Below are 13,405 nucleotides of genomic sequence, written 5' to 3' on the forward strand. Positions count from 1 at the left end.
TGAGGGAAGATGCAGGGATTAAGAAATACAAATTGATAGGTTCAGAATAGACAGGCGGATGTAAAATACAGCGTTGGAAATGGAGTAGCCAAAGAACTTACATGCATGGACATGAACTAAGTGGGGAGGATTTCTGGAGAAAATGGAAGGTACAGGGTGGAAGGGGGCAAAGGGGAAAAATTGGGACAAGTGTACTAGCATAATCTTTTATGTATCTAATAAACCAACAATTTCCAACCTTAAAAAATTGTATGGAACCACACACACAAAGAAGTAGCCAAAAGCAATAGCTAGATAGCCAAAAGCAATCTTGAAAATAAAAGAACAACAAATTTAGAGGTATCACAGTCCCTGATTTCAAACTATGTTATAAAGTTATACTGATTAAAGCAGTATGTATCAGCATAAAAAAGAGAATATTCTCTTTGAAGATTCTTTGGAGTAGAATAGAGAGACAAGAAGTAAATATACTCATTTATTTTTGGACAAAGGAACCAAGAATACACGGTGGGAAAAGAATGGTGTTGAGAAAACTGGACAGCTGCATCAAAAGAATGAAACTTGACCGCTCTTACACCATACACAACAGTTCAGTCAAAAGTGATTGAAGACTTAAATGTAAGATCTAAGACCATAAAACGTCTAAAACAAAATGTAAGTGGGAAGTTTCTTAACATAGGTCTCAGAGATGATTTTTTGGATCTGACACCAAAAACAGAAGCAACAAAAACAGAAATAAAGCAGTGAGACTACATTATACTAAAAAGCTTCTGCACAGCAAGGGAAGCAATTAACAAAAGGAAAAGCACCCTACTGAATAGGAGAAAATACTTGCAAATTTATGTTTCTGAAGAGGGGCTAATATCCAAAATATGTAAAGAACTCATACCACTCAATATTAAAAAGCAAGCAATTCAATAAAAAAAAAACGGGCAGAAGATCTAAAGAGACATTTATCCAAAGACATACGAATGGCTAATAGGTACATGAAAAGATGATCAACATCATTAATCATCAGGGGAAATGTTGTTTAAAACCACAATGAGAAATCGCCTCACACCTGTTAAAAATCTTATCAGAAAGACAGGAAATGACAGGTGTGGGTGAGGGTATGGAGAAAAGGGAACTCTTATGCACTGTTGTTGGGAATCTAAATTACTGCAGCCACTGTGGAAAACAGTATGGTGAGTTATCAGAAGATAAAAAAAGAACTACCATATGATTCAGCAGTTTGGGGTACTTATTCAAAGAAAATGAAAACACTAGCTTGAAAGTTTTTATGCCTCCCTTTGTTTATTGCAACATTATTTACAATAGCCAAGAAAAGGAAATAACTACATTGTCCATTGATGGATGAATGGATAAAGAAAAGATGGTGTACACACACAGTGGAATATTATTCAGCCATAAAAAGAAGAAAATCTTATCATTTACAACAAAACTAGATTTCCAGGACACTATGCTAAGTACAATAAATCAGAGAGAAAGAGGAAGATAAATACTGTATAGTCAGTCTCCTTTATATGTGGAATCTAAAAATAAAATAAAATAAACCAAAAAAACCCCAAACCCAAAAAACTCAAACTAAAAATCAATCCAAGCTCATGGAGGCAGGGGTCAGGGCCAAATGGACAAAGAGGGTCAAAAGGTAAAAAAGTGCAGTTGTTGTAAAACAGGAAAGTATAGGATTTTGATTTTTTTCACATGTAATGTTCTATCAATATTCTTGGGTTTTTGTTTTGCTTTAGAGTTATTTTTGGTAGAGAATGAGAAGTCATCTATAATAATTACTGAGGAGAGAGGAAAAGTTCTGCAGTTTGACTTTGGGAATGCCGTTTAGCCACACTTTTCCATGCCAGAACTCTGAATGTTAAAAATAAAATATGGTAAAGTTTTAAGGCAGTGATCCAAGAACATTCTCTTTGAAGTTTATTTACATTTTATCATATTACTGACTGCATTCTTTCCAGAACCTCTAGTCAGGAGTGTTATTCTTTAAAGTTGGCCCAGAGATACTGTACACATAATGGTTTCAGATACCGTTTTAGCTGAGCTATTATTTACTATTCTGTTTGATCTCATAATGGCCTGAATCCTTTACTAGCAGGGGTGTCTATCCTTTGGGTGTCTCTGGGCTACCCTGGAAGAAGAAGAGTTGTCTTGGGCCACATATTAAATACACAAACTAACAAAAACTGGTGAGCAAAAAAAAATGTTTTAAGTAAATTTCTGATTTTGTGTTGGGCCTCATTCATAGCCATCCGGGGCCGCAGGTTGGACACTCCTGCTTAGAGCTTCTTGGGTAAGGCAGGAGAGTGAGAAAAAATATTGAAGTTTTCGTGATAAAATAATGCTTCCTTAGGAAATGGAAGAGAACATTTCTTTGGTTCTGTACCAAGCAGAAATCCAGAGCACATGTAATAATGAGCATACCAGTTACCCATAAAAGATGATGGAAGTATTTCGTGGTGACTTTGAGTATGTACATGTTCTTTAAGTTAACTTTGGGAAAATGAAAGAATGGAACTTGTTGCTTTGGCTGAAACAATAAAATGCAAGACTTGAACCTTAGTTACACTAATAAATTATGATGATAGAATACATATGGACTGCATATGTTTTTTCTGAAAATTTAAATTATTCGTAAGTTCACAAATTTATACTTTATATAGACTGTTTTCCCCATATGATAGATGAATAAATTCATATTTTTCTGCTCTCCTGGAATGTATTCCTATTTGCTATGGAGGGTGTGTCTTTGAGTCTAGATGCTGTCCATGACAAGTTGTGCCCACTCCTCTGGGCTTCTGTGTCAAGGTGGCGGAGAGACGTCTGTGCTGGTCACGCCCGTGGCTCCCTTCCTGTCTGTACGCTGGTCCTGAGCGGTTAGGCAAGTGCACAGCCCACGCACTGCTCTGCAGCTGGCGGAGTCTGTGCCCTGGCCTTGAAGGAGTGAAAGTCCGGCTCTGAGAGATTTTGCTTCCCTTTTTAGAAAGTTCAGTGAAGAAGTTGCACACTCTGCAGTCATGATTGACTGCAGTGAACAGGAGGAAGGCTGCAAGACCATCAGGTGGCTTCAGTTAAGGAGGAATGTTACCCCAGGGGCACATTATAGGGAAGTTTCTTGGTTAACAGTCCCATAGTTTATTAGTCTCTGACCTTGTGCTGCTGATTTGAAGCTCTGTAACCTGCTCCTCATTCCATGCCTTCTTGTTTTGCCTGCTTTTAAAAAAAGAAGAAAAAGGCTCAAACACTTAATTTGGGAAGATACTAATTTTGCACTAAAATGTGGAGTTGAAGTTCATGGGTGAGTGTTTTGGCCACTGAACTCTGTGGCTACTATGGGATTTGTTTTTTAAGTGTGGTTTTGTGACAGCTCATCTGCTGATACTCACAAGTCTTCCATGCCCTTCAGTTAAAGCCTCTGAATGAAAATACTTAAACATATCTTTTGAAGTAACTTCATATATTTTCTTAATTCTTAAATAAATTTTATGAACTGGATAAAATTTCAACTTTAAGGACAAACCCAAGAATCAGAGAGATTAAATAACATACCCAGAGTCACAAGTAATGCCTGCTGAAGAATATTAGAAATCACAGGACTGTTGGTCTTTCCCTTGATTCACTAGCATGCTAAATTAGTCATTTCTGCAATGTGAAGTATGAGAATAATGAGGGTATGACACAATCAGAATAGTAGCATAAATGTTTATTTTTGAGGTATTAAAATATCTCCATTGCGTATTCATGGCAACAATTAAGCTTCTGGTAAGGCCAAAGGGTGAGAATGTTTAAATGAGGTTTTTTTTCGGCCATCCATTATCAACTTGGAAAGTCAATACTAATAGGGAAAGCACAAGAGCAATGACTAAGTTCATTACACGTGATCAGAAAATGAAACACATCTACCATGTTAATGTCACTTTCAATTTATGGTGACATTTACTGAAAATACTCCGCAATATTTGGCAAAGTTGAAAGAGAGATCGCTCCCCAATTAACCAGAGGATCAAAGAGGGAAGATTAGGGAGGGAAGTGTTGTCTACTTTTTCTTTTTTTTAAGAAGCAAAATGTTTGGAAAGGTCAGACTTTGAGTGAGCTAACCTTCGCTACTTTCAGTATTCAGGTTGACTAATGAGCACTTCAGTCATCATTCTAATGGATGCATTTATGCTGAGAAGGAATAATAAAGTGCTTTTCAGTTTTTTCAGTGACTGGTTCCAATAGCATCTCTGTAGATGGAAGCTGAGTAATATCTCTATTATCTACTTAGTGGCCAAAAACAGTGGTCCCCAAACATTTTGGCACTGGGGACTAGTTTTGTGGAGGAAAGTTTTTCCTTGGACTGGGGGGGGGGGGCGGAGACAGGAGGCAGGGCCTCAGGGAGTAATGGGAGCAGTGTCCATGAACAGGGAAGAGGAAGGTTGGGGACCCCTGGCCTAGCATATCTTAGAGCTGAATATAGACTATGATTTTACACTGTAATATTTTATTAAGTACTTTGGACTCAGTCATTTAATGAGTCACTCAACAAATATTTATTGAGCTTCTACTTTTAAGCCCTGTTCTAGATTCTGTGCAAGAGTAGTGTACAGAGTCCCTGACCTCATGGAGCTTTTATTCTAGCATGTCTTTTATAGGAATTATCTAGATATAGTCTTTAAAAAGTGGTATCTGACACCCTATTCCTGCTTTTGTGGTGGTAATGTTTTCCCTCTCTGAATATGGATTTGGAGTGTATGAAAGGTGTCAAATAGCTTCTAGCACTATCTCAGGCAATGTGTGAGCCCTCTCCATGTGAAGAAAACGAATAGATGTGAAACTTGAAATCTTTTTTTTTTTTTCAGGCATAACATTTTATTGTCGGTGGATTTTCCCCTTTCCCACAAGATGTCAGTTCTCTATGAACTTAATCATGGCACATTACCCTTTCTTTGGAGATTTTCATATCTTTTTTAAAAATTTTATTTAGTTATTTTTCAAGTACATTTTTTTGTCTATTTCTCCCATCCCAGCCCCCCTGCCCCTTGCTCCCCACCTCCCTTCCCCCCTAGTCCTCATCCCTGTGTCCTTCATACTTGTTCCTCAAAACCCTCCCATTTTTCCCCCTTAAATTCCCTTTCCTCTCCCCTCTGGTCACTGCCCACTTGTTCTCTATTTCATAAATTCAAGGTGGATAAAAGACTTAAATATAAGCCGTGACACCATTGAAACTTGAAATCTTAAGGCAGCTACTACGGTGTATAATATAACTTCCACTCTCTCCCCTACTTTCTCATTAAACCTCCTGTCACTTGGGAAAAAATTTCCTGTTTTGGCGTTGCATGTAATTACAAGGATGTAAACAAATTCTTTGCAGAAGGAAACTATCTATAACTTCAATGTTTTTTTCTAGTGCTTGCTATGTAGGTAATAAAAAATGTTTAGTTAGATATCCTAGGGCCTAAAAAGACACAGTAGTAACACCTGCCATATTTTTCATTGGCTCATGTGGAACGTTGTCTTGCACTAGGTTTGACTCATGGTCAAATAATTTGGGAAACTCAAAATAGAAGCCTCGATAGATTTATTTTATACAACAGTATATTGATACTTTTAAGAAGTCCTGGAACTGAGAAACTTCTTTAACCTAGTGATTCTCAGACATATTTGCCCAGGGAATGATTTTTATGAATCAGTACTTAACTCTTGGTGAAAAAGATGCATTCTTACCATTGCAGAAAGAGGAGTCCATCAAGATTTCAGTAGGATGCTGTTTTAATGGTCTAATACCATCAGGGATCCCATAATTATAATACCGCCCACCTCTGATGTCTGTAAGTGGCTTTCGGTCTGGTGTGACTGCCATCTTTTTCTTCCCTTGCAGCTACAAACCTGTCCAGAAGCCCCCGCCTGCTACAAAACTGTTTTCTTCCTAAGGTACAGTCCATTGGATCCCACTGAGTTCCATCTTGTTGGCAGTACACCTGTTTCTCTGGCATTCAACGTTGTTTTAATAATAATTGTGGTAATATTTGTGATTTCCAGTTTTCACCAAAAAATTAAAGTGAGAATTAAGGTGTGCCACCTGCTGAGTTTTGCCTTTCAGAATTTAAAATTTGCCCCACCCGGACAACAGCATTTACTTGTTAGTCATCCAAAATACTGGCTTGCACTTTGTCTTTATTATCGACATTTCTGTTAACAGCCATGCTAGGCAGAGATGGCTTCTGTCTTTTACTTAAAGACCTGATGGTTCTTCAGCAGTCAGAACCTACCCAAAGTCGACCTCTCCTAGACCATTGTCTGCAGGACACTTATCAAATAGTGTATATCACAACTCATTTTGATGAAGTTCAGATTGTATTAAAACAAGGCTAATACTAAGGAATCCTATAGTGATTTTCTCAAATAGTAGGTGAAGGTTAAAGAAATACTCCTTTTTTTAATGGTAAGGAACTTTAAAAAATGTGATGAATAGCCACAAAGATGCTGCCTGGGAATCTTATGGAAAGTAGCCTAGAGGAAGCTAATGATATCACTAAGAAGAATTCTTAAAATAGAAGATAATCAGTTGCAAAAAAAAAAAAAAAGGAAATGCTAGATAACAAGGCCAATTTTCTCCTCAAAGAAATTAGAATTTCAGGTGAAGTTTCCAGTGAGCATTACAGAACTTCTGGTTGCGTTTGCCCCATTCTCTCAGATCTCTGTGGGCATAGGAGTGTAGCACTCCTGACTTCAGTTACTGGGTGCTGAGTAAAGGAGAAAGACAGATGCATTGCTTTTTCTTTTCAGGTTTTAATTCATGCTTTGGTTAGAGCTCACTCAGATTTCCTGAGTCGGGGGAGCAGAGCAGTATTCTGTTTTCAATCAAATGTTGTATATGGTGTTTTCCTAAGAATTCTCTTCCCCCAGTCTTGGCAGTGAAAAAATGTCTTTTGTGGAAATAAGTATATATATTTCTGGAAGAGAAATAGAAGTTGATATGAAAGTTTACTTCCTTTATGTAACATAGATGCTTAGATGTCCCTGAAACCAGAAAGTTAATTATATCAAGTTAAATCAGTTAAAATGAAAATTTGTTTTTTATAGTTTGTAGACCCAAATAATTATCTTATTGACTACATCTTCTTTCTCTTTATTTGCTTTTGGACTCAAGACTGGGTATTTAGTACATTGAAAAAACTGTTGATGAAATCTCTTTGTCAAGTTAGGTTTAGTATTTGAATTTTACCTGTCTGAGTTTGTGTGTTTTAATTGGAAGATTGGGGAATATATTCTATTTAATATGGCTAATATAAGAGTTTTCCCCTTCCTTTTGGGTTCTTTTTATTTTCTTTTTTCTCCAATATACCGTATCGTGTACATTTTATCATTTTATACATGTGCCACTATTTTGACAAAATATCATTTTTAAAAAATTTTCTCATTAAAGGAACCATCTAACTGTTCCAACAGTCACCAATCTTTCCCGGAGGGAACAGTGCCAGGACAACTGGTCTCTTCAAAGGTCCCTTTGACAGCACCTTTCTTCCCACAATTCCCATGCAAGAGCCCTCCTTTTCGATTTTGAAACTTAATGGCTACTAAAGTCATGGTGGGAAGATTGTGTATCTTTCAAAGGCAGCTGAAGTGGCAAACTGATATTTTTCAAGGCACTGATTGAAAGGGTGCTAAGCTGTTTGGGGGCTGGCTTTGGAATTAGATGATCCTCAAACTCTTTGTGTGTGTGGGGGGAGTTGCTATTTTAATGGATAAATAATTCTACTCACTTAAAAAACAGTTGTGTTATTTCTTTTAAAAGCTGTTTCTACATCTTTCTTCCCCAATTAAAAATCCCTCATTTTGTAGATGTGGTTCTAATTTGAAGCAATATGGTACTCCCTCCCCCTGCCCCCATTCTAACTAAACAAACTCTGTAAGAATTAGCTTTGAGTTATTCCATCTGTGGACTTTTAATTTTGTCATAAAAACACAGAGGCCTGGCAGGGAACTCTTTCCAACTGGCTACATGTATCATCTTGTCTGAAAGCTGGTTAAGGAAGTATGGCATTTAAAATAAAATTAAAAAAAAAAAACTTCATTTATGGAACTAGCTCACACGAAGTGTTTGCCCACTTCTTTGACCATCTGTTTATGTTGACAACCGCGGCCCCACATTGTGCCAAAGTGCCCTTGGCTATTAAAAACAGTGTTTTGTGTGTGAGTGGTGTGTGTGTCCTCACACATGTATGTGTTTCTGGGGTGCCATTTTCTTGAGAAATGTCTTGTGAAAGGTTTCATATGATCCGCGTGGAGATATTTCAGGTCAGTTGCTGTTCAGGAAACTCTGCACTGAAAACGCTGCAGGCTGACTCGTTTTTAAAGAAGCTCCTGTTCCTCCTCACCCGACAGAAGTCTCTGTTAAAGATTACGAATATATAATCAAAATACCTGTTGAGCTGGGCTAGCATGCTAATGATATTATGTGTTGTGAAGGTAAATCCAAATAGGAATCTAGACCTTTCTGAGCACAGAAGTGCTTTGAAATGACTCAGGAATTTGGAACTGTTGGCAAGATGCTTTCTGCTCACAGACATATCTGAGTTGATACTTGATTCACCAGACGACAGGGTAACCCCCTTCTTTTACATTTAACAGTGTAAATAAAGTCTCCTGGGGCAAGATGGCCTCCTTGTGGAGGAAGAACTGTGGACACAGGGATTGCCAATCTGGCATTAGCATTTGTTTTTGAGCTTTGAACTGCTATTTATGAAAAGTTCTTCAAAACTACTGACTAAAAGGCAATTAATGCACAACACTATTTTAGGTACTGAGCGGAAAAAAGAAGCATGTTCTCAGTTGTATCAAAGTTAACAATTCTAGTGGAGAGAAGGAGACATGTATGATAAGAAAGCTGATACAGCTAAGAGATGGATTTCTGTCAGGTGGAGATAAAAATTTCACAGGCTTTGCCAGGACGGAGAGGTCTTGGTAAGCTGCTGAGTGCCACCGACAAGGCTGTCTGATCTGAAAGAGCTTCACCTCTTTCCTCAAAGACACCAATTATCTGGACTGTGTGTGTGGGCATCTGAGAGGCTCCTAACTTCCTCTGAGCGTTGCGGTACACAGAATAGATCAGGCGAGCATAATGAGAGCAGTGATATTTATATACTTGAGTAGCTGACAGGGATACAGTGCAGGCTCAGAAACAAATTAAATGTATGGTTTGGGGACTAGTATAATAAACTGTCACAGGACTCTTAGGTGAGGTTGAGTGGGTTTCCTTTGTCTGGCTCTAATCTGTAATTATTATTTTTATTATTACATTTTAATCCTCTAAGATGAAGTGAAGTGATGGTGATTTTCTTTTTTTCCACTTGGTTTGTTGGATTTTCAAATAGGTTTGCTTTTTCTCAAATAATTTTCCATGTTTAACCATCAGTTACTTAGACTTCTTTCCAGAGCCTGGGTCGGGCTGAGTAACAGATATCATTTATGACAGCTGTGAAGTGAGGCTAACGAACGTCCCAGGGAGGGTATGTGGTGCCAGGCTCACCCAGCCACCTGCATTTGCATCCTGAGCGCAAGTAGCTGCGCGTCATGGCCCGCTGCGGCCCAGAGCTGGAGTCGTTGATTTAATAACTCAGCTCACAGGCATTCCAGGGGAACTGCAGCATTTTATATTATTCAGGACAAATAAGAAATAAAAATATGCTGCATGGAGAAAAGTAACATTTTTGTTCTTCTCATTGACTACGTTTAAATGCCAAGCATGGTAGTTACTCCTGAGGTATAAAACGTTAACAATTTCTATTAAGTATGGATACTCTCTCTTTCCAGCTGTGTCAATTGATGGCATGCAGTTTTGCTTTGTGTTTATTGGGAAGGATTTTTAAAATGTGTTTTTTCCCCTCTAATGTCCAGTATTTAAAAGGCAGACCATCCATGCATTGTAGCAAATTAAACAGTTTGCTTCTAATAGTTGATACTTAGAGATACTTGTGATAAAATTCATTAACAACAGCAACAAAAACCAGTGTTAAATTTAGATTATATTTTACTTCTAAGGAAGCTTCTCCCCCCTTTGTTCATCTACAGTTAGTCTAGGTATTCAACCTTATTTCGAATCCTACAAAGTTGTCATTGAAACAGCGAGCTACAAGTAAGACAGTGAAGATGAATTGTCTTTAAGGAGAGGCAACAAGAGTGTTAAAATAGCAATATAAAGTCACAAGCTTCTATTTAAAATATATAGTCATGACTATTAATCATGAAAAATTTTACCCTTTGGATATGTAAATGTGGTGAAAACTTAACCTACTATTGTTCCTATGATTCATCTCTTGTCACCTTTTATTCTGTCTAGTAGATTTACAAGACATTTAATGAATGAATGAATTGATGATACACACCTTTTTGATGAAGCTGCACTGATGGAAATAAAGAAAGGAGATGTCTGGACGTGTACAGTGGGTTTTAGAGAGTAACCATAAACAGCATAGTCAAGATAACCAAGTCCTTTGATTTGTCTTAAATAAGGATATTTTCTTCCAAAGAGGAAATTTCTTCCAAAGTACTCATACTTAAGAGCAAGTCAAAATTGGAAAAGTCAATGTAAACTATAATTGATGAAAGTAAAATCTTTTGGCCACAGGCTTTCTCTCCCTATTCTAATGTTTACAACTACCTATACGTCATTTATAAACATGTCGGTCCATGCCTGGCTTTAAAATTATGTGCATTCAGATTTCCTTCTAGAATAAAAGCTCCTTGGGGCAGGTCTCGGTCATCTCCATTCCTAGTTTGGTTCTGTGGTAGCTCAGTAATTGTTATATAAAGGAAAGCTGGTTTTCCCCTGGTCTTGCACGACTGCGAAGTTGGGAGCTGCATCGCCCTGCTGCGGGCATTCCTTGATCTTGCAGGTTAAGCAGGGGAGATAGCCCTGCAAACAAACAATGGCAGAGCCGTGTACTTGGGTTTCGATGGGTGAGTGTGGTGGAAACTAGTTGGAAACCTGCTGGAAGAAGTTTGGGAGGCTTCATGGGAGGAATTAAATACTGATGTGAGCTCAGACATTTGTCAGTATATAGTGGACTCCAATTCTGGGGTGGGGAGGACGTAAGATCACGCACACACACAAGTGGTAGCATGAGAGTGTGTTTAGGAAGCTTGCATCCAGCTCGATGAGGAAGTAGTGAGAAGCACACCTGGAAAGACAGGCAGAGGCTGGTGAGAAGGGTCTTTCGTATCAGTGTGGCTTCTACCTGGAAGAGGATAGGACCCATGGGGGATTTTGTTGACGTCAGAAATGTCCAAACCTGTAGAGGATTTTTATAAGAGTTTACTTGAGCCAAACTGATAACATATGCTGAGGAGAGAGATCTCAAATGCTCCCCATAATAACAGTTTTAGAGTTCCTTTTATGCATTTGAGATTAAAGAACATTATGTGGAGATGGGAGGAAGCAATGTGGGGATTGGATTACAGGATAGTTGAGATCGTGTGCTCTTCTGAGGGTGATTACAGTTTAGTTTCAAAGGCATTTTAACCTAGATGTGCAAAACCAATGGACAGAGCTTGCTAAAAGTAAAGATAATACTTTCACTAAAAAGCTCTGTGTGCCAAGGGTGTGACTACCCACCATGACCTTCCCAGGTGGGACTTTATCATCAGATCACTGTGTGATTACTTTTCATAGAACCCTCCCCCACCTCATTTTTTTAATCCACAGTTTTAAGCAGGAGATGATTAAACATTTTAGAAAGATTATTCTGGTGCTAGTGAAAACAATGGAGGGAGGGGGTCAAGATCAGAATAGGAAAACCAGTTGTTGTCTGTGCTATTAAAAGGGTCACATTGCCACTCCCCTCCCTGTTTTCTTGGGATTATCCCCAAATAAAATAATTGCACTCCACTCCTTGTATCAAGGGTCTGTCTCTAAGGATCCCAAACCACAGCAGAATTTGTTGAAAGGCAGGAGTTAATGGAGGGGGGAAGTTTGAAGGTACAAAAAAAAGAAGGATAATGAACGTAGCAAGGACTTCGTGAGGTGAGAGAGGAGGGATGCTGATACAGGAATCTTTATTTATTTATTACGTTTGAAGACTGTGGATTTTTATTTCTTTTAATTTCTTTTTACAATTGATATATATACAATTCCCCCCTAATTATCTATAGCTTGTCCTGTTCATGGATGTCTTGTGAACAGTAGAGGTGCTGTGATGGGGAGGAGAATGTGTAGGGATTTACAGAGAATTGTAAAAGGTTTCAAGAGCGCTGGATGCTGTAAGGGACATTGGGTAGCAAAGAGACAGTGAAATTGTGCCTGAAGCACATTAAAGTATTTAATAAACATACTTACTCATGAAGGATCATTTGTCCTGTTGATAATGATATCTCTGAATTTGAGGGGAAACCCAGTTTCCAACATAATAGAAAATTGAAAGTTATTTCTCTGTGAGTGCAAAGCTAAAGAACAAAATTGCATGTGTTTGTGAGAAAAAACTTCTTATGTTTTTGGATTGTTTTTACAAAAATGAGGTTCTACAAGAGTGTTTTAAAGTGAACTTATTGTTTTTGACCTTATACGTGAGATCATTTTTTTAAAAGGCAGTATTTTAAGATGTTTTCAAATATAAGAGTAAACTTTCAGATGACAAATGGCCTATGACGGTTTAAAAGTTCACCACATTGTGCTGTCTTCGCTTGTTTTACTCTAAAAGCACAGCTTAAACTGATAGCGGTTTCCCGTGGTGGCCTGACGCCGAGAATCAGAGTAGTGATTGTGCCTTCACACAGGTACTGATAACTTAATCACGCTGGTGCAGCTGCTGGGCCCAGCACTGCAGATAAACCAAAAAAGGCCCAAGTCTTCCCCTGGGAAAGCTGGCACTCTAGTAGAAAGAATATCGTGTAGAGAAATAATGACAATATAGTGTGTTAAATAAGAATCAAGACAGTCTTTCTGTATGATGTGACATTGGAAGTTCTGCGTGCGTCCTTAAGGTGAATGGGAGGTTTAATAGTGAGATGCCGGAAACTTGGGACATGTGTCGGTGGGGGGAGGAGCAAAGTTGGGCAGAGGGTGGGGAGAGGGATGGGGAATGCAAAGGGCCGAGGATTGAAGGCTTTCAGGTGACTCACATGTCAATTAAGATTATTCTTCGTCTGTAAGAAACAGAAAAGCCTACCCTAGGGGCTTAGAAACTGATCTTTCTCACATACCTGGCAGTCTGAGGTATTCGTCTGCAGTATGTTGGAAAATTGCAAGAAAGCTTAGATGGGGGGGGGGGTTAGGGAAGGAGAAGAGTCCTGTCTTCTCCTTCCACTTTGGTAGGTAAAAGTGAGAGTCAATTGGAATAATACATTCCATCATTTAAGATTTTTGTTCTCATAAGAGGTAATTTTTTTTTGAGTAAACAAATGCTTTATTTGAATTACC

The sequence above is a fragment of the Artibeus jamaicensis genome, unplaced genomic scaffold, assembly GCF_021234435.1.
Source record: "Artibeus jamaicensis isolate MK-2021 breed Jamaican fruit bat unplaced genomic scaffold, CSHL_Jam_final scaffold_1031, whole genome shotgun sequence".
NCBI classification, from domain to species: Eukaryota; Metazoa; Chordata; class Mammalia; order Chiroptera; family Phyllostomidae; genus Artibeus; species Artibeus jamaicensis.